General features: G+C 35.9%; 1 pseudogene; it reads right to left on the minus strand.

The window, feature by feature from the left end:
- Positions 1-13,105: 13,105 nt before the first annotated feature.
- Positions 13,106-14,375, minus strand: LOC112838646 (solute carrier family 25 member 3 pseudogene; annotated as a pseudogene).
- Positions 14,376-23,733: the final 9,358 nt, after the last annotated feature.

Here is a 23,733-nt window from a genome sequence, read left to right on the forward strand (position 1 = left end):
TGACATCTTGCTCTAAAATTCGTATAGCTACTCTAGCTACCTTTTGTTTAATGTTAGCATGGTATATATTTTCCATCATTTTACTTTTTTTAAGATTTTATTTTTTTATTTGACAGAAAGAGAGCACATCAGGGGGAGCAGCAGGAAGAGGGAGAGGGAGAATCCTGCTCCCCACTAAGCTGGGAGCCCAATGTGGGGCTCAATCCCAGGACCCTGGTATCATGACCTGAGCTGAAGGCAGATGCTTAACAACTGAGCCACCCAGACACATCCATCATTTTACTTTTAATCAATATATGCTGACTAAAATAAGTATGATTTCACTTATATGTGTAATCTAAAAAAAAAAAACAACAAATGAACAAACAACAACAAAACAGACATTTAATACACAGACAAAACTGATGGTCGCCACAGGGGAGGTGGGTGTGGGGATGAGTGAAATAAAGGGGATTAAGAGGTACAAACTTCCAGTTATAAAATAAGTATGTTAAAGAGATGACAATTTGTCTTTTAATTGTTGTATGAGACTATTGGTGTTTAATGTGATTATTAATATAGTTGGATTAATAACTAACTTATTTTTTTTTTAGTTTTCTGTTCATTACCCTTATTCTTCTTTCTTAATTTTGCATCAACTCTTTCTGCCTTTTATGGCTTTAATTTATCATTTTACATAATTAATTTTTTCCTTTTTTATATCAAATATATATCTTTTTATAACTTTTGTTAGTGGTTGCCTTACAGTTTACAATATACATTTATGACAAATCCAAGTCCATCTTCACATAACACTATACAATTTTACAGTTAATATGGATACCTTATAATAAAATATTCCTAATTCTTCCATCCTATTCCTTATATTATTGCTGTCATTCATTACATTTATTCACAAGTTGTAATTACCAAATTCATGGTTTGTATCAAATTCACTGATTTTAGCTCAGGTCATGATCTCAGGGTCATGGAATCAAATCCTGTGTTGGGCTCCTTGCTCAGTGCAGAGTCTTCTGGAGATTCTCTCTCTCCATTTCCATCTCCCTCTGCCCCTCCCCTTGCTCTCTCTCTGTCTCTAAAGTAAATAAATAAATCTTTTAAAAAGAAGTAAAAATATATTTGTACCAAAAGACAACAAAACATGAAAAGAGACAGCAGATAAGAGACAAGGAACAATAGACCCACAAAAAAAGAAAGAAAGAAAACAACAAACAAAATGGCAACAGTAAGGGGTGCCTGGGTGGCTCAGTCAGTTACAGTCTGCCTTCAGTTCAGGTCATGATCTCGGGGTCCTGGAATTGAGCCCCACGTTGGGCTCCCTGCTCAGCAGGGAGTCTACTTCTCTCTCTCCTTCTCCCTCTTCACCCCTCTCAGGCTGTCTCTCTTGTTTCTCTCAAATAAATAAATAAAATCTTTTTAAAAAATGGCAATAGTAAGACTTTATCAATAATTTACTTAAACATAATATAATAAAATAAAATTTAAAAAAATAAATGAAAACAACAAAAAAATAAACATAAACAGATTAAGTTATGCAGTCAAATGTCAGAATAGTTGAATGGATCAAAATTTTAAAAAATATAAAACAAAAACAGTCTCCAGTGATATCCTGCCTACACGGGGCTCATTTTAGCCTTAAAGAGAAATATAGACTGAGAGTAAAGTGAAGGAAAAACTTATTTCAAGCAAATGGTAACCAAAAAACAGCAGAGGTAGTGATACTTGTATCAGACAAAATAGACTATAAACTAAAAATGATGAAAAGAGAAAAAGAAGGGTTATTACATAATAATAAAAGAGCTAATCCATCAAGTATATACTTATATATTTATATTTCTATGTAAATACATATATTACATATAACTATATATAACTATATATATATAGTTATATATAGTTATATATATATACAACAACAATAAATATTTGTGTCCAACATCAGAGCACCTAAATATATAAGACAAAAATTTAACAGAGATAAAAGAAGAAATAAACAGTAATATTTGGGGAATTTAATACCCCACTCTCAACAATGGATAGATCACCCAGACAGAGAATAAATAAGGAAACAGTGGGTTTGAGCAATAGTATAAACCAAATGGGCCTAAAAGACATATACAGAATGCTTTACCTAATGACAATAGAATGCACAGTCTTCTCAAGTGCATATGGAACACATTCTAAAATAAAACATCACAAAAACAAGTCTTAGTAAATTCAAGATTTAAATCTTAGTATATGCGCTGCCAAAGCAAGCACTCAAGATTTAAATCATATCAATTATGTTCTTTGACCACAATGACATGAAACTAAAAACAAATAGGAGGAAAACTAGAAAATTCATGAATGCATGGGAAATAACACTCCTGAACAACCAATACATCAAAGGAGAAATTAGAAAGGAAATACAAAAGTTTCTTGAGACAAATGAGCATGGAAACACAATATGCCATATAATTATGGACTGCAGCAAAAGCAGTTCTAACAAAGGAGTTCATCGAAATAAATACTTATGCTAAGAATTAAGAAAGACCCAAATAAATAACCTACTTCTATGCCTTAAGAAACTAGAAAAAGAACAAACTGAGATCTAATTTGGCAGAAGAAAGGAAATAATAAAGATTAGAGCAAAAATAAATGAAATAGAAAATAGTAACACAATGAAAAAAAGTAATCAAAATAAAAGATGTTTGAGAAGATAAAGAAAACTGACAAATCCTTAAGTAGATTAACCAAGGAAAAAATAAATTGGACCCTGGCGCGAGCCAAGCTACTCATGCTGTTTGACAAAGTCCAAGTATGGGGGACAATCCTGAAAATCAGGAGACTCCACAGCTGGCTCCTGCTACTTCCTTTCATTTTATTTGTGAAAATCTTTATAATCATGGGATTTTTTTCTGGGGTTTCATGATAAAATGATTTATAAATTTAGTTATGCCTATATAAGCAATCACAATGAAATTGACTCCAAAAAGGCTGACGATGGGCCAAGATGTAAAAATACCCAATGTCCTCCAATCCGTAATTCATCTAACATAAGGAACGCAAAGTTCTTTAATAAGTTTCGCTTAAGGGAGCTATTGGATCCAGGCCCAGTAAAAGTCCCTATTGATGAGATTCCTTGGGCACCTCTGAAACATCAGAGTTCTAGGAAAGAAAAATCTCATGTCATTCCCACAGTACAGGGACCTCCTTATATTACTTTGATAGGATAGGGTGCACACATTGTAAGTTGCCTTGGGAGCAAGAATAAACTTTAAATAATCTTTAAGCAAGAGTAAAAATATAACTTTTTCCGCATTAGCACACAATAGCAGATAGGTTACGCTTCGTTTCACACGGTCACACTCTATCTAGTACCTTTGTTTTTAAATCCAAAATGATTTAAGATGATTGTAATAAGATGTAAAAAATAAAATCACGTTATGAAAGAATGGAAAAAACAAGGAAATATTCTAATGTATAAATAAAGTCCCTCCGAGGCCATCAGTAGGAGACGCTTGCAACCTGATCCTGTGTCCGTGTCTCCTCACTTGCCGACGCCGTCCTTTCCTTCAAGGACAATTTCCCTGCTGGAGCTGGACTCCGGCAGGACCCAAATTCACAAAATTATAAATGGAAAAGGAGAGTCATTACAACTGATACCACAGAACTACAAAGGATTATAAGAAACTACTATGAACAACCATAAACACCAGACACCCTACTGTAAATGGAAAAATTCTTAGAAAGACAACTTACCAAGACTGAATCAGGAAGAAATAGAAAATTTGAAGAGACCAATAGACCAATGAATTACTAATAAGGAGAATGAATCAGTAATCAAAACTCTACCAACAAAGGAAACTCCAACACTAGAAGGTTTTGCTGGTAAAATTACCAAACATTTAAAGAATAATTAACACCAATCTTTCTCAAACTCGTCAAAAAAATTGAAGAGGGAACAATCCTAAACTCATTTTATGAGGCCAACATTATTCTGATACCAAAACCAGAGAAGGACACTCCTAGAAAAGAGACTTTTGGCCAATATTCCTGATGAATATAGATACAAAAATTCTCAATAAAATACTAACCAACCAAATTCAGCATCATATTAAAGAATCCATCATCATGAGCAAGTAAGATTTATACCATGGATGAAATAATTTTCCAACATATGCAAATCAATTGATGTGATACATCATATTAATAAGATGAAAGAAAAGAATCATATGATTATTTCATTAGACAGAGAAAAAGCATTTGAAAGTAATCAACATCTATTCATGATAAAAACTCTTAGCAAATCAGGCATGAAGAAACATGTATCAACATAATAAAGACCATATATGACAAGCCCACAGCTACTATCAGGAGCAAGAAAAAGGTGACCACTCTCACCACTCCTATTCAACATAGTACTGGAAGTCTTAGCTAGAGCAATCAGGCAAGAAAAAGAAATAAAAGTTATCAGAATTAGGAATATGTAAATTTATCTATTTGCAGATGACATGATTTTATATATAGAAAATCCTGAAGACCTAACAAAAGAAAATGTTAGAGCTAATCAATGGATTTAGTAAAGTTTCAATATACAAAATTAATGTGCAAAAATCAATATCATTTCTATACACTAGGAGTGAATTTTCTGAAAAAGAAATAAAGAAATCAATCCTTTTCACAATACCATCAAAACAATATAATACTTAGAAATAAATTTAACCAAGGAAGTGAAATATCTCTATTGTGAGAATTAGAAGACATTGATTAGGGAATTTGAAGAAGTCACCAATAAATGGAAAAATATCCCATGTTCATGAATGGAAGAATTAATATTGTTAAAATGGCAATACTGACAAAGCCATCTATAAATTTGATGCAATCCCTATAAAGATTCCAATGACATTTTTTAGAGGTAGAAAAAAACACTCCTAAAACTTATGTGAAATCACTGACTCTCAACAGCTAAAGAGAACTTGAGAAAGAAGAACATAGCAGGAGACATCACACTCTCTGATATCAAGCTATACTATAAGGCTATGGTCATCAAAACAGTATAATACTGCCATAAAAACAGACAAATAGACCAATGAAACAAAATTGAAAGCCTAGAAATATATGAAAACATATCCAGTCAACTAATATTTGACAGGAGAGCTAAAAGTACTCAATGAAGAAAAGACAGTCTCTTCAATGAACGGTGCCATGATGTCTTATACATATACACCCTATCTCATACCACTCAAAAAATTAATCAAAATGGTTTAAAGACTTAAGTGTAAGACCTGAAGACATAAAATATCTAGAACAAAATAATAAAGCTGTTCTACATAAGACTTGGTAATGATTCTTTGTCTTTATGATGTCAATTAGTATCCTTTTATTTGCATTCAAAGAACTCCTAAAGGTACGTTTTTGTAAGGCAGGACTAGTGAAAATGAACTTCTTTAGTTTTGATTCTTTTTGGGGAAAAAGCCTTTGGCCCGCCTTCATTTCTGAAGGACAGCTTCACTGAGTATAGTATTCTTAGTTGAGAGGTTTTTTCTTTCAATGTTTTAAATATGCCATTCTATTTTCTCCTGTTCTGAAATGTTTTTGTTGAGAAATCCACCAACGTTTTTATGGGAGGGGGGTTCCTTTGTACATAAAGTCTCTCTTTTCTCTTACTGCTTTTAAAATTATTATTATATTTTGTCTTTGAAATTTGACAATTTAGTTATAATATGTCTTGGCATACCCCTATTTGTGTTCAATCTATTTGGGATCATTTGGACCTGGTGGATCTGGATGTTCATTTTTCTCCCCAGGTTCAGGAAGTTTTCAGACATTATTGCTTTAAATATACTTTCTGCTTTAAATATACTATCTTCTCCTTCTAAAATTCCCATAACACAAATATTGTTTCTTTTCATTGTCCCAGAAGTCTCACAGTCTTTCTTCACTCTTTTTCAGTGTTTTGTGTGTTTTTTTGTTTTGTTTTGTTCTTTGTTTGTTTTTTATCCTCCAATGGATAATTTCTAATGTCCTATTCTCCAGGTCACTGATTCTTTCTTCTGCATTATCAGGTGTAGTTTTGAAACTCCCTATTGAATCTTCAGTTTAGTTATTGTATTTTTTACCTCTGGGATTTCTAGGGTTTTTGTTGTTGTTTTCTGTTGCTTTGTTGATTTTCATTTTGTTCATACATTCTTTTCCTAATTTCACTTAGTTGATTGTGTGTTCTTGTACTTTATTAAACTTCTTTAAAATGATTATTCTTAGTCTTTTGACAATTCACAGATCTCCATTTCTTTAAAATCATTTATTAGAACTTTATTGTGTTCTTTGGTGGTGTTATATTATCTGTTTATTCATAATCCTTGATTCCTTAAGTTGGTATCTGCACATTTGAATAATCAGGTTTCTTTTCAGTTTTACAAGTTAGCTTTGGCAGAGACAGGTTTTCACCTGTCATCTCGCTTTGGGTTTCTGGTCATGGTCACGTCTGCTGGTAATGTCTTTGGGTAGGTGGGACCTGCTATTATGATCTATTTTAGGGTGAGGCAAATTTTTGAGCTCTTAGGACAAGAATGGAAGGGGGTGTGCTGAGAACAATTGGATTGGACTGCTGGTTTTGTTCCCTACACAAGTGAGATTGAATTATCATATGGTTTCACTCATATGTGGAACATAAGGAATAGCATGGAGGACCACAGGGAAGGGATGGAAAACTGAATGGGAAGAAATCATAGAGGGAGACAAATCATGAGAGACTCTGGACTCCGGGAAACAAACTGAGGGTTGCAGGAGGGAGGGTGATAGGAGGGAGGGGCAACCATGTGATGGGATTAAGGAGGCTACATGTGGTGATGAGCACTGGGTGTTATACGCAACTAATGAATCACTGAACAGTACATCAAAAACTAATGATGTACTATATGTTGGCTAATTGAACATAATAAAAAAAATAAATAAATTTGGGCTCCATAGTTGCCTGGATTCTCTCATCAGGCTTACTAGGTTCAGGACCGGGTACTATATTCAGTAAGAGTTGGAGCTATGAATAGCCTCTCTGCCCTGGAAAGGAGACAGGATGGGGACCCAGGGCCTGTATGGTTCATTTGTTTGGGGAACCAAATCAGGCACTGAATTCCTTGGTCATGTCAAGCCATTAGTTTTGCTCTGCAGATGGGTGAAAGCACAGGCTGTGCTCTTTGTTAAAGTGACACTGTACAAAGGACTGTTTAATGGGCTTCACAGCTGCTTCCCATTGCTCTGGTTTGTTTCCCTGATTAGACTGGCTGAAGGTTGTATTCAGTGATGAGTAGGCTATGGATTAGATTCCCTGCCTGGGCACAGTTAAAAAAAATAAAACCCTCTAAAACCAGTAAATTTCTTTGTTTATTGTCTTAACACAAGCCAACCAACACCCCAAGTTTCCGGGCAGGGCACGGTCACTGGCTTTGCTCTGTAAACTATTAGCTCTGCCTGCTTTTCTTCTGGGTTGAGCACCACTAAGTCACACTACTTTCTGGTGTTTTCAACAGCTCTTCTGATCATATTGGACCAGGAGCCATAACAGGTGGGGCTCTGTCTCAGTCACTCTGCTTGGGCAGGAAGAGGAGGGGCTGTTATAGGCTACTCCCAATTTTCCAAATAGACTTTCTAGTTGTGAGGGGCCAGGAGATACCCTCAGCCTGGGCTATGAATTAATTCCCTTGCCTGTTCATATCATTGGAATCTTCCATGCACCACCTTCTTAAAACTGCACCCTGTTCAGTACTTTCAAGAGCAGGAGACTTACCTGACTGTCCTAACACACTGAAAAAGACACAGAGAGTTAGACAAAATGAAGACACAGAGGAATATGTCCCAAATGAAAGAACAGGGTAAAATCACGACAAGAGTCCTATGTGAAAGAGAGATAAGTAATATGCTTGATAGACAATTTAAAATAATTATTATAAGGATACTCACTGGACTTGAGAAAAGAGTGGAGGACATCAGTGAAAACCTTAAAAAAAGAGATAGAAAACATAAAAAGAATGAATCAGAGATGAAGAACACAATTAATGAAATTAAAAATACACTAGATGGAATAAATAGCAGGCTAGGGGAAGCAGAAGAATGACCTGTAGTATAAAATAATAGAAAGTAATCAAGCTGAGCAGGTGAGAGAAAAAAAATGCAAAATGAGAATAGACATAAGGAACACAGAGACTCCATCAAACATAATTACATTTGTTTTATAAGGACACAAGAAGAAGAGAAAGAAAAAAGAATATAAAATTTACTTGAAGGAAATAATAGCTGCAAACTTCCTTAATCTGGGGGAGAAAAAAAAACAGATATCCAGGAGACACAGAGGACCCCTAACAAAATCAACCTAAGGAGGTGCACCCCAAGGCAAAGAGTAATTAAAATGTCAAAAATAGTGATAATGAGAGAATTTTAAAATGAGCCTGAGAATTACATACAAGTGAAACCCCATTAGGGTATCAGTGGATTTTTTTCAGGAGAAACTCTGCAGGTCAAATATATTCAAAGTGGTGAAAGGAAAAATAAAACAACTCTACAGCCAAGAATACTCTATCTAGCAGGGTTATCATTCAGAACAGAAGGAGAGATAAAGGGTTTCCCAGACAAACAAGACCTAAAGGAGTTCGTGACCATTACACAAGCCCAATGATAAATGTTAAGGGGACACCTTGAGTGAAAGGAAAGAACACAAGTAAGAATAAGAAAAATATGAAGCACACACACTGTAAATATAAGTATTATCTGTAAAAATCTGTCAAGGGATTCACAAAACAAAAGAATATAAACCATGACATCATATACTTAAAACATGGGGAGGATAAGAGTAAAGAAGAAATTCAAACTCAAGTAACATCCAACTTGATATAGAGTATTATAGATGTATATATAAGTATATATAAGAAGATGTTATATAAAAATATAATGAGAACCACAAATCAAAAACCAGTAATAGATATGAAAAAAAGAGAGAGAAAGAGAGACATAGAAAATGAATCCAAGTATGTCACTAAAAAGAAAGCCAACTTATGGTAAGAGAATAGAGCAAGGGAAGAACAGAACAGAGAAAACCTACAAAAACAAACACAAAATAACAGTATGGCAATAAAAGAAATGCATATCAATAATTCCTTTGAATATAAATGTACTAAATGCTCCAATTAAAAGTTGTAGGGTGATGGAATGGATAAAAATATAAGATGAATTTGTATACTTCCTGAAATAACTCATTATAGACTTAAAGGCACATGCAGATTAAAAGAGAGGGAATGGAGAAACATTTATCATGCAAATGGTTGTGAAAAAAAGCTGGAATGGAAATACTTATATCAGACAAAATCAACTTTAAAACTTTCACAAACCTAGGAATAAACCTAACCAAAGAAGTTAAGGATCAGTACACTGAAAACTACAGAGCCCTTATAAAAGAAATTGGGGAAGACACAAAGAAAGGGAAAAACATTCCCATGCTCATGGATTGGTGGAACAAATATTGTTAAAATGTCTACGCTACCCAGAGCAATCTCCACATTCAATGCAATCCCTATCAAAATACCATCAACATTTTTTCACAGAGCTGGAACAAATAATCCCAAAATTTGTATCGGACCAGAAAAGACCCCAAATAGCCAGAGGGATGTTGAAAAAGAAAACCAAAGCTGGGTGTATCACAATTCAGGACTTCAAGCTATACTACAAAGTTGTAATCATCAACACAGTATGGTGCTGGCTCAAAAACAGACACATAGAACAATGGAATAGAATAGAGAACTCAGAAATGGACCCCAACTCTATGGTCAACTGATCTACAAAGCAGGGAAAAATATCCAATGGAAAAAAGATGTCTCTTCAACAAATGGTGTTGGGAAAATTGGACAGCCACATGTAGAAGAATAAAACTGGACCATTTTCTTACAGTATAGACAAAAACAAACTCAAAATGGATGAAAGACCTAAATGTGAGACAGGAATCCATCAAAATCCTAAAGGAAAACACAGGCAGCAACTTCTTTAACCTAGACCATAGCACCTTAATGCTAGACATGTCTCCAAAGGCAAGGGAAACAAACACAAAAATGAGCTGTTGGGACTTCATCAAGATAAAAAGCTTTTGCACAGTAAAGGAAACAAAAACAAAAGACAACCTACAGAATGGGAGAAGATATTTGTAAATGTCTTATCAGATAAAGTGTTAGTACTCAAGATATGTAAAGAACTTATCAAACTCAACACCCAAAAAACAAATAATCCAGTCAAGAAAGGGGCAGAAGACATGAGCAGACATCTATTCAAAGAAGACATACAAATGGCCAACAGACACATGAAAAAATGCTCCACATCACTTGGCGTCAGGGAAATACAGATCAAAAACCACAATGAGATATCACATCACACTATTCATAATGGCTTAAATTAAGTCAGGAAACAACACATGTTGGTGAGGATGCAGAGAAACAGGAACCTTTCGCACTGTTGGTGGGAAGGCAAGCTAGTACAGTCACTCTGGAAAACAGTATGTACATTCCTCAAAAAGTTAAAAATAGAGCTACCCTACAATGCAGCAATTGCACTACTAAGTATTTACCTCAAAGATACAAATGTAGTGATCTGAAGGGGCACCTGCACCCCAATGTTTACAGCAGCAATGTTCACAATAACCAAATTATGGAAAGAGCCCAGATGTCCATCAACAGATGAATGGATAAAGAAGATGTTGTATATATATGCAATGGCCATCAAAAAAATGCAATCTTACCATTTGCAATGACGTGGATGGAACTAGAGACTATTATGCTAAGAGAAATAAGTCAATCAGAGAAAGACATCATATGATTTCACTCATATGTGGAAATCAAGAAACAAATCAGAAGATCATAGGAGAAGGGAGGGAAAATAAAATGAGATGAAATCAGAGAGGGAGACAAACCATTAAAAAAACTCTTAACTATAGGAGACAAACTGAGGGTTGCTGGAGGAGAGATGGGTGGGATGATGGGGTAACTGAGTGATGAGCATTAAAGAGGGCACGTGATGTAATGAGCACTGGTTGTTATATGCAATGGATAAATAACTGAATTTTGCCTCTGAAACTAATAATATATTATATGTTAATTAATTGTATTAAAATATAATAAGTTTTTTAAAAAAACACATTAACAAGAGACCAAGAGGACAGTATATAATCATTAAAGTTATAATCCAACAAGAAAATATAACAACTAAAGATTTTGCTACCAATATGGGAGCACCCAAATACACAAATCAGTTAATAAAAAATTATAAAGAAAGTAATTGATAATAATGCAATAATAGTAGGGGAAGTTAACACCCCACTTACATCAATGGACAAATCTTCTAAATAGAAAGTCAAGGAAAGAGTGGCTTTTATGACACACTAAACCAGATAGATTTAATAGATATATTCAGAACAATCCATTTTAAAACTGCAGTATACACATTTTCTTCAAATGTACATGGAACATTCTCCAGAATATATCCCATATTAGGCCACAAAACAAGTTTGAAAAAAAATTGAAAAGATGGAGTTTACACCATAAATCTTTTCTGACCTCAATACAATGAAACTAGAAATAGAACACAGGAAAAAATCTGGAAAGAACACAAAAACATGGAGGTTGAACAATATACTACTAAACAGTGAATGGGTTAAACAGAAAAACGTTGAGGAAATAAAAAAAAAAACATGGAAACAAATGAAAATGAAAACAACATAGTCCAAAATCTTTGGGATTCAGCAAAAGCAGTTGTTAAGAAGGAAGTTTATAGCAATACAGTCCTATCTCAAGAAGGAAGAAAAATTTCAAAGAAATGACCTAACCTTACACCTAGAGAAACTACAAAAAGAAGAAACAAAATCCCAAACCAGCAAAAGGAAGGAAATAATTAAGAATAAAACACTAATAAATTATAGATAAACAAATAAAAAACAAACAAACAAAAAATAGAACACATGAATGAAACCATGATTTAGTTCTTTGAAAAGATCAACAAAATTAATAAACCTCTAGCCAGACTCATCATAAAAAGGGTGGGGTGGATAAAGGGAGAGGACTCAAACAAAATAAAAAGTGGAGAACTAACAACTGACACCACAGAAATGCAAAATATTGTAAGAGAATATTAAGAAAAATTACATGCCCACAAAATAAACAACCTAAAAGATATAATATAAATTCCTAGAATCATATAACCTTCTAAGACTGAAACAGGAAGAAACAGAAAATCTGAACAGGCCAATAACCAGGAAAGAAATTGACTCTGTAAACCAAAAATCTCACCCCCAAAAAACAAACAAAACATCCACAAACAGACATCTTCACATGCAAATTCTATTGAACTTTTAAAGAAGAGTTCATACTTATTCTTCTCAAACTATTCCAGAAAATATATGAGGAAGGGAAATTTTCAAATTCATTCTATGAGCCCAACATTACCCTGATCCCAAAACCAAATAATGACACCACAAATGAAAGAGAACTACAGCTCAATATCTCTGATGAACATGGATGCTAAAATCCTTACCAAAATATTAGCAAACCAAATAAAAAATACATTAAAAAATGATTCACCATGATCAAGTGGGATTTATTTGTGGAATGTAAGGGTGGTTCAATATTTTCACAATAGTCAACATGATACATCCAACATCAAGAGAAAGGATAAAAAAAAAGCACATAATCTTTTCAATAAATGTAGAAAAAGTAATTGATAAAATACAACATCCATTCATGATAAAAACCATGGGTTTAGAAGAAACATACCTCAATAAAATAAAGGCCTTATATGAAAAACCCACAGCTAACATCATGCTCAGTGTTGAAAAACTGAGCACTCTTCCCCTAAGGTCAGGAACAAGACAAGGATGTCTGCTCTCACCACTTTTACTCAGCATAGTTTGGGCCATACCAATCAGACAGGAGAAAGGAATTGAAGGCATTGAAATTGATAAAGACAAAATAATACTTTCACTGTTTGCAGATGACATGATACTATATATAGAAAACCCTAAAGACTTCACCAATAGAACTGAGAAATGAGTTCAGTAAGGTCTCAGGATACAAAATAAATGTACAGAAATCCATTGCACTTCTTTTTTCTTTTTTTTTTTTCATGAATAGTTGGGTTTATTTCAACAGTGGGTTTGAAACCCCCGCCTTAGGCAAGAGACTACAGTAATTATAGCAGGAATAGACAATTTCCTACACTGTCAAATATATAAAAGTTCCTCTTGCACTTTCCTCAACACTGATCAACAAGCAGATTCAGTCCACCTTTGCTTTGATCATTCTACTGAGTTAACCCAAGCCTTTTCTTCAGAGACTCTGGCATTTCAGGTGGAGGAGGGTGAGGGAGCCTGAAGTAGATCTTCACAGAGTCATAGAGGAACCACTGTAGTGCAGTCAGAGTGCCAATCATGAAGATATGGGCAAAGAGTTCCTTCCATACACCTTTAAATCCAAGTTTCTGAAGAACTTGAAAAGCACTGCTACCTTTCTCCTTATTCAACACAGATACCACGGAATCATCAGGGTGAGAAACAATTGCACAGAAGCCTCCAGCTATGTAACCTGCCACAAATGTTACAACCAGTTGCTCTGCCTTTGAACATTCACTGCCAGGCTTAGGAACCACAAACTTGTACAATGCTTCAACAGTACATTCAAAGCAGGCAAATTTCATCATGGTGTATGGTATCTGTCTCATCCAGAGAGAGGCAACTCCCTTGTAGAATGCTTTTAAGCCTTCTTCCTTATACATTTTGGGAGCTGCACCCCTCAAAGTATTGACATAACCTGGTTGGGTTTGAATTCGAACCTCAGCAGCTTCCATAGGAGCCAGGGCAATATCAGCAAAGAATTCAGCACTGGCAGAAGCAGCCAAATATAGTGATATGTGCCAGAGATAGGCATGTTGCTATACAAGACTTTGAAAACTTCATAAAAGCCAAACTTGCAGAGCCCCTGCATAGAGTAGCCAATGAAAGTCGGAGGCCATCCTTTAGTCAAACCGCGAACACCATCCTCTTTAAGTGTAACTAAGAATCCATTAAATATGCCCTTGTACTTCTGGGGGTCCACCTGCATACGGCATTTCACTAAATCCAGAGGAACGATAGCAGTGTGTGTCAGACCACAACTTAAGATCCCACCAAAGCCACACAGTGCATAAATCTTCATGGAGCCACATTTGCAACTGTATTCCTCCACAGCGGCTGCTGCCAGATTGCGGGAACAGCGGGGCGGGCCCGGGGCCCCCATGGGGCTACTGTGGGGGCCCGTGAGGCCATCGTGTACCAGCTGCAGGTGGGGCACGTTGAAGAGGTTCGCCCACGCCAGATGCGCCACAGACGAGAACATCTTCTGAGAGCAAGGGCTGGCACACTCACTTCCTAAGATGGCGAACACACAACCGCTCCCTTGAAAAGGCTGTGGCTCACCCCATTGCATTTCTATACACTAACAATTAAAAAACAATCCCATTTGCAGTTTCACAAAAAATAATAAAATATCAAGGAATAGACTTAACCAAGGAGGTTTAGAACCTGGACACTGAAAACTATGAAACATTGATGAAAGAAATAGAGGATGACACAAAGAAATGAAAAAAAAAATCCAGGCTCTGGATCGGAAAAACATATTGTGCTAAAATACTTATACTACCCAAAGCCATCTACAGATTTAATGTAATCCCTATCAAAATACCAAGAGAATTTTTCACAGAACTAGAACAAACTATCCAAAAATTTGTATGGAGCCCAAAGACTCAGAAAAGCCAAATAGCCAAATTTGAAAAACAAAATAAACGGATGTATCACAATTCCAGACATCAAGTTATATTACAGAACTGTAGTAATCAAACAAATATGGTACTGACAGAGAATAGACACACAGATCAAAGGAACAGAATAAAAAGTCCAGAAATAAACCCATGATTATATGGTCAATTAACCTTTGACAAAGGAGGCCAGAATGCAATGGGAAAAAGAGTCTCTTCAATAAATGCTGTTGGGAAAACTGGACAGCAACATACAAAAGAATGAAACTGGAACACTTTCTTATGCCATACACAAAAATAAATTCAAAATGGATTAAAGTCCTAAATGTAAGAACAGAAACCATGAAAATCCTTGAAGAGAGCACAAGCAGTAAATTCTCTGACATTGGCAATAACGACATCTTTGTAGATGTCTCCTGAGATAAAGGGAACAAAAGCAAAACTAAACTATCTGGATTACATCAAAAGAGAAAGCTTTTGCACAGAGAAAGAAGCAGCCAACAAAACTAAAAGACAACATGCCAAATGGGGAAGATACTTTCAAATGACATATCTGATAAAGGGTAAGTATCCAAAATATATCAAGAAATTACACAACTCAACATCCCAAAACAAAAATAATCCAATTAAAAACTGAGCAGAAGACATTAACAGACATTTCTCCTAAGATGACATACAGATGGCCAACAAACACAAGCAAAGGGGCTCAACAAAACTCATCACCATGGAAATGTAAATCAAAACTACAATGAGATATCATCTCACACCTGTCAGAATGGCTGAGATGAAAAACTAAAGAAACAGCAAGTATTGGCAAGGATGTGGAGAAAAAGGAACTTTCATGAACTGTTAATGGGAATGCAAACTGGTGCAGCCACTGTGGAACACAGTATGAAGGTTCCCCCCAAAATGTAAAATATAGAATTACCCTATGATCCAGTAATTGCACTACTGAGCATTTACCCAAAGAAATCAAAAACACTAATTTGAAAGCATATATGCACCAAGATGTTTATTGCAGCATTATTTACAATAGCCAAATTATGGAAGCAGCCTAAGTGTCCATAATTAGATGCAAAGATAAAGAAGAACTGGTATATAAATATATACAACGGAATTTTTTTGGCCATAAAAAAGTATAATCTTGCTATTTGCAACAGCTTGGATGGATCTAAAGACCATAATGCTAAGCAAAATAAGCCAGTCAGAGAAAGGTAAACACCATCTGATTTCACTCAAATGTGGAATTTGAGAAATAAAACAAATGAACAAAGAAAAAGACAAACCAAGAAACAGACTCTTAACTATGGAGAACAAACAAATGGTTACCAGAAGGAAGATTGGTGGGGTGATTGGTGAAATACGTGAAGGATATTAAAGATACACTTACCTTTTTTAAGGATATACTTATCTTGATGAGCACTAAGTAATATATGGAATTGTTGCAAATGCTATATTGTACACCTGGAACTAATACAACACTGTATGTTAACTACACTGGAATTGAAATGGAATGGAATGGAATGAAATGAAATAATGAAATGAAATGAAATGAAAAAATAAAATAATTATTGATAGGTATGCAACTTTTATTTGTTTTCTGGCTGTCATAGTTCTGTTTCTTCTCTTGCACTCTTTCTTTCTGATTGATAAGTTTCTGTAATGTTATATTTGGCTTTCTTCCAATCGATTTATTTTTTGTCTATTTATTATATATTTTGTGTTTGTCTTTACAAGAGGTTCATGTATAACATCTTAATATATAGCAGTCTATATTAAACTGATGGTCGTTTGAGTTTGAGGAAATTTTAAATAAAATTTCTTTGATGTTTGACATTTAATTATTTTGTTTTAGTGTGAACCTCCTTGGGTTGATTTTGTTTGCAACTCTGTGCTTTTTGAATCTTGATGTCTATTTACTTCCCTAGGTTAGGAAAGTTTTCAGCTATTATTTCTTCAAATAAGTCTTCTGCTTCTTTCTCTCTCTTCTTCTTCTGGGACCTTTTTCATGGAATGGTTTTTCCCTTGATGTTGCTCAAGAGATCCCCTAGCTTATCCTCATTTTAAAAAATTCTTTTCTCTTTCTGTTGTTCAGTTTGAGTTCTTCCCATTTTCCTGACTTCCAGATTGTGGATGTGTTGTTCTTCATCCACTTATATACCTCTAGTATATATGTTATTTCAGATATTGATTCTTTCATTGTATTTTTGATATTTTTTATTGAAGGTCTCACTGACTTCTTACACTCTTTCTGGTCCAGTGATCCTCTTTATGATCATTATTTAAGTTCTTATCATGCATATTGCTCACTCTATTTCTTTCAGTTGCTTTTCTAAGGTTTTAACTAGTTCTTTCTTTTGGAAGATATTACTCTATCTCCCCATTTTGCTTGACTTTCTGTGTTTCTTTCTATGAATGAGGCAGAACAACTACTTCTCCTAAACTGGAAGGAATGGTCTTGTGTATGGTCATTTGCTATGTAGATTGTCTATGCTTGGTGAGTTTTGCTGACTGACTATACCTGGCTGTCATGGGCTGGGGGTCTAGGGATTCTCCTCACAGTGGGCACCCAGGAAGGACAGCTAAACCTGATGTGCACACAGATTAGTGTGGTCCCTTTGCTCTCCATTCAGCAGGTGACTGGCAGAATACATAAGGCTAATATGGGTGCAAGGTGGGTTAGCCCAAGGCTCTATATTCTGAGGGAAACTTGGCAGGATAGCTGAAGTTGAAGTGGGTGTTATCCTGTGTGTCCTGGGAGTATCCACAAAAAGGATGACCTGGCAGTGTGGCTGTAGATGAGGTGGGTTACAGACCAATATTTTCCACGGATTTCTATGCAGCAGGCACCCTGGCAGGACAGGTAAAGCTGAAATGGGCTCAGGTTGGTGTGTCCCAGGGTTCTATGCACTGAGGGCACTTTGGCAAAACTTCTGAAGGTGAAATTATGGAAACCATAGTGTCCTAGGGTTCTCTGTGCAAGGGATGCCCTGGAAGGATGGCTGGAGCTGAGACAATGTGGGGCCTGAGAGGTCCCTAGGCAATCTGTGCATAGGGTGCCCTGGCGGGACAGTCAAAACTGAAGTGGGTGAAATCCATTGGGACCCAGGGCTCTAGGCACAGAGTGCACCTCAGCAGGGTAGGTGAAGCTGAAGTGGATGTAAATTGGTATGTTCCAGGACTTTGCACAGAGGGTACTCTGGAGGGGCAACTGAAGCTAAGGCAGGGCATAGGCTGAGTGGTCCTGTGGCACTCTGTACATTGGAGGCCCTTTCATCACAGCTTAATCTGAAGTGGTCACAAGCCACACTGAAGGCAATCTGGTATGATAACTGAAGCTGAACTGGATGCAAACCAGGGTCTCCTGGTGTGATCAGTGCAAGGGGTGCCTTGACTGGGTGGCTAGTCCTTAGACCAGTGGAGATGGGGTTGTTCTGGGACACTCCACACGGGAGACACACTGGCAGGTAAGCTAGATCTGAAACAGATATTATCCAGGATATCCTTGAACACCATGAACCCTAGGTGTACTAGCGAGCCATCTATCTGATGAAGTGGTGTGGACCTAGAATATTCCAGGGTGCTTTGTACCTGTGTCACCTTGGCCCAAAAGCTGTAAGTGTAATGAGTGATAACCAGGAGTGTCCTGGTATGCATCATTGCATACCTTTTGGTGGGATAGCTGTGGCTGCTGTGGCATAGGAGCCCAAGGCTCACTAAGGTCGCAGGCCTGTTAGGGCACCAGGACTGTGCACCAGTCTGTGCCTCCAAGGTGGAGGGGGAGCATAAATCATATCCGTCAGTACCCCTGACCCAGGGAGAATTCAAACAATCCCCTTGCCATTTGTAGGAGTTAAAAGGCTGTCTCTTTTATATATTATTTGTTCTTTTATTTTTATTTTTTATTGTGTTATGTTAGTCACCATACAGTACTTCATTAGTTGTTTTTTTTAAGATTTTTGTTTATTTCTTTGACAGAGAGAGACACAGCGAGAGGGAACACAAGCAGGGGGGAGTAGGAGAGGGAGAAGCAGGCTTCCCACAGAACAGGGAACCCGATGTGGGGCTCGATCCCACTGGGATCATGACCTGAGCTGAAGGCAGACGCTTAATGACTGAGACACCCAGGCACCCCAGTACTTCATTAGATTTTAGTAGAGTTCCATGATTCATTATTTGCATATAATACCCAGTGCTCATTGCAATACGTGCCCTCCTTAATGCCCATCGCTGGGCTAACCCATCCCCCCACGCCCCTCCCCTCTGAAACCCTCAGTTTGTTTCCAGGAGTCCATAGTCTTTCATGTTTCATCCCCCCCTCTGATTTCCGCCCTTTCATTTTTTCCTTTCTTCTCCTAATGTCCTCCATGCTTTTCCTTATGTTCCACATAGAAGTGAAACCATATGATTGTCTTTCTCTGCTTGACTTATTTGTTGTTTTTAACCGAGCCTTCTTTTTTTTTTTTTAATCTGTGCCCCAGGGCATCTTGGACTGATGTGGGCTAGTACCCTACTGAGCTAGATAAGATGTCAGGCTGGTTAGTGCTTTGGGGCTCTGCTCCCATTCAGTTAGTAAAGGTGGAGGGAAAACATAAAAATTGTCCACCATCCCTACCACCTAGAAAATATTCCAGCAGCTTCCCCCCCTCCCTGCAGTTAGCAGAGTTCTAGGGCTGACTCTTTTATATGCTGGATGCTCTTTTTTTTTTTTAAATTTAAATTTAATTAAGTACCTTATAGTGTATTATTGGTTTCTGAGGTTGAGGTTAATGATTCATCAGTCTTATATAATACCCAGTGTTCATTATATCAAGTGCCCTCCTTAATGTCCACCACTGAGTTACCCCATCCCCCCACCAACCTCCCCTCCAACAACCCTCAATTTTTTCCTAGAGTTAAGAGTCTCTTATGGTTTGTCTCCCTCTCTGACTTAGTTTTGTTTTATTTTTTCCTCTCTTCCCCTATTATCCCACTTTGTTTCTTAAATTCCACATATAAGTGAGATCATATGATAATTGTCTTCTCTGGTTGACTTATTTTGCTTAGCATAATCCCTCTAGTTCCATCCATGTCATTGCAAATGACAAGATTTCATTTTTTTTGTTGGGTGAGTAGTATTCCATTGTAACTAGCTGCTTTTTTATATAGCAGGGTTTTTTACCTGTTTTTTGTTTTGTTTTGTTTTGTTTCCCTATGATCCACCTTATTGGTTGCTGTTGTAGGCTAGGGGACCCAGAGTTTGCTGAAGCAGCAAATTGGCTATGGAATCTAGACCCTGCTCAGATCTTTGATTTCAAAGTGGACATGGAGAATAAGCCATGCTGCTCTCCAGTCCCTCTTAACCCAGAGTGAGTTCCAGCAGTTCCTCTGCTATTTGATAGAGTTATGAGGTCTGCTCTTTAATAAACTAGTTGTTCTTTTAAACTATGGCTTTTTTTCTATGCACAAGGTCAGGTGAATCTGTTCCCAGTCCTTCAGTACTATCCCATACCAATGTAGTGTGCAGCATCTGGGATGAGAATTTTTTCATTACTATCTCTTTGTCTTTCTTGCTGTTCTCTTTTTCAATTCTATCTTTTTTTGTGTGTGCAGACATTGTTCAGTTTGTCCTTAGTTATTCAAAAGGAATTGCTCTACTAATAGGTGTGTGCAATTTGGTGTGTTCCATGGAAGAGAAGATTTAAAAATCTTCCCCTGTCACCATCCTGGACTGGAATCTTGAGTGTTCTTTTTAAATTAATGCATATTGAATTTTGTCAAATGACCTTTTCTGTTACTTTTTTTAATTTATACATCTTGTCTTTTTTCTTGAACAGTTTTCTATAAGATTATCCATCTTTTCTATGAAAGAACTAATTTTGGGTTTTTTCTCTATTGTTTTCCTTTTGATTTGAATTCTGGTCTTATTTTCCTCATAATCCTTTTATTTCTAAATCTTTTAAGCAAATAATTCTGCAATCCATATCTTGTTTAATTACTTAGTTAGAATTTGCATTTTCTGGGGCGCCTGGGTGGCTGAGTCATTAAGCGTCTGCCTGTGGCTCAGGTCCTGATCCCAGGGTCCTGGGATCGAGCCCTGTATTGGGCTCCCCGCTCAGCGGGAAGCCTGCTTCTCCCTCTCCCACTCCCTCTGCTTCTGTTTCCTCTCTCTCTGTCAAAAAAAATAAATAAAATCTTTAAAAAAATAATTTGCATTTTCCTTAAATATACGTAGCTGTGTTCCTGTACAAGTCTAAAATCATTTGAAATTGACAAGAATCCTGAACTTTATATTTTTTTAGAATCTAAAAAAATCCTTCCTAAGTTATATTGTCATCACTGACTTCAATAACCAAAACATAGTTCAAACTTTTGGGGAAAAATTTTACTGAAGCTTGTACTAGAATTTTGAGAGATTATCATTTTATTTTAAAATATTATACAGAAAAAGACACTAGGCACTATGTATAGGAAAAGAGAAATAAATATCAAAGTAATATAATTAAAAACATAAAACAAAATGATAGATGACATCTATCAAATACAAGAGTCTATAAATGTATTGAATTCCACAAATCAAAATCAAAATCATCTCATTTTTATTTAAAAAATTCAAAAATTTAAGATATAAGAAATACATTTATAACAAAATAAACTGTAAAAGTTAAAATTAAAGATTTTTAAACTTTGAAAAAATAAGCAACACAGTTTTGAAGTTATGTGAAAATATATAACTCATTTACCCCAGATAGTACAAATCCAAATAAAACCAAATTTTACTAAGAAATCAAATTCTACTGTTTTCTGCTGATGCAGTAAGGTATTCAGCTCATTTCAGAATCTCAAACTTTATAACATGTTATGTTTTGCCAAGTACCTGGAATGTATTTCATATATGCTCACAAGTAATTTTCCTACTTTGGGTGCTTTTAGATATTCCACCTTTTATTAGGAATTTACTGGGCATTGTTGTGTTTCTAAAGCACAATTACTTGTCATTGGGTATGTACTGGCATATCACTTTAGATAACTTAGTGTTAAAAGGTAAGATGAGGCATATTTTTAAAAATTAAGTTTAGTTGAGCAAAAATCAATTCAGATCAGTACCAAACCAGAAGTGATTAGGAATGCTGAAGCAACAGGAGCTTGGGGAAAATCTTTTATAAGCAAAAGACAGAAGCAAAATAAGAAAAGTATTAACTAGCTATAGCTTAAAGGCTAGTTCTCTCTTTGCAATTGGTTGACCTTAGTTATCAATTTTGTAACATTAAGGCATTTATAAGCTTAGATTTTGGTTTCCTTATGAAAGCTGCCATGGCATGACTGTTATCTCAATTTAATGTTTTTTTTTATTTTATTTAAACTCCAGTTGGTTACCATACAGTGTAATATTAGTTTCAGATATACAATTTAGTGATTTAACACTTAACATACAGAACCTGGTGTTCACCAAAACTAGTCCTTCATCACTTATTTAACCCATCCCCCCCACCTCTCCTATGGTAACCATCAGTTTGTTCTCTATAGTTAAGAGTCCATTTCATGGTTTACCTCTCTCTCTCCTTTTTATTCCCTATGATCATTTGTTTTGTTTCTTAAATTCCACAAATGTGTGAAATCATATGGTATTTATCTTTATTTGATTGACATATTTTGCTTAACATAGTACTCTCTAGCTCAATCCATGTCAAGCAAATAGCAAGATTTCATTCTTTTTGATGGTTAATATATATATATATACACACACACCACATACTTATCCATTCATTAGTCATTGGACATTTAGTCTATTTCCATAATTTGACTATTGTAGATAATGCTGTTAAAAACATCGGGGTGCATGTATCCGTTTGAATTAGTATTTTTATTCTTGTGTAAATACGTAGTAGTAAAACTGGTGCACTCTAAAATCATTCTATTTTTACCTTTTTGAGGAACCTCCATACTGTTTCTGAGTGGCTGCACTAGTTTGCATCCCCACCATAGTGCAAAAGGTTACCCTTTGCCCACACCTTTACCAACACCTGTTATTTCCTGTGTTGTTGATTTTAGACATTCTGACAGGTGTGAAGAGATATCTCAATGTAATTTTGATTTGCAGTGCCCTGATGATGAGTGATGTTGAGCGTCTTTTTATGTCTGTTGGTCATCTATATGTCTTCTTTAGAAAAAAAAAGTCTATTCATGTCATCTGCCCATTTCTTAACTGAATTATTTGTTTTTGGGGTGTTGAGTTTGAGAAGCTCTTTATAGATATTGGATAATAACCCTTTATCAGATATTTCATTTGCAAATATCTTCTCCTATTCCATAGGTTACCTTTTAGTTTTGTTATTGTTTCCTTAGCAAATAAATTGAACTGGTAATCAAAAATCCCCCAAAAACAAAAGCCTAGGGTGAGATGGCTTCACACATGAATTCTACCAAACATAAGAATCAGTGCAGTGGATCATAGGGGAAGGGAAGAAAAACTGAATGGGAAGTCATCAAAGAGGGAGAAAAAACATGAGACACTCTTAACTATAGGAAACAAACTGAGGGTTGTTGAAGGGGAGGTGGGTGGGGTTATGGGGTAATTGGGTGGTGGGTATTCAGGAGGGCATGAGATGTGATAAGCACTGGGTGTTATATGCAACTGATGAATTGTTGAATTCTACATCTGAAACTAATGATGTGCTGTATGGTGGCTAATTGAATTTAAATTAAAAAAAGAAGACTTAATACCAGTTCTTCTCAAACTATTCAAAAAAAAAAAAAGAAAAGAAAAGGAAGGAAAACTTCCAAATTCTTTCTATGAGGCCAACATTACCCTGATACCAAAACCAGATACATACACACGCCACTAGAAAAGAGAACTACATGCCAATATCCATCATGAACATGGATTCAAAAATTCTCAATAAAATACTAGCAAACTGAATTCAACAGTACATTAAAGGAATCATTCACCACAATCAAGTA

The sequence above is a fragment of the Callorhinus ursinus genome, unplaced genomic scaffold (assembly GCF_003265705.2).
Source record: "Callorhinus ursinus isolate GAN/ISIS: 27379988/994484 unplaced genomic scaffold, GSC_fseal_2.0 scaffold40, whole genome shotgun sequence".
Classification (NCBI taxonomy): domain Eukaryota; kingdom Metazoa; phylum Chordata; class Mammalia; order Carnivora; family Otariidae; genus Callorhinus; species Callorhinus ursinus.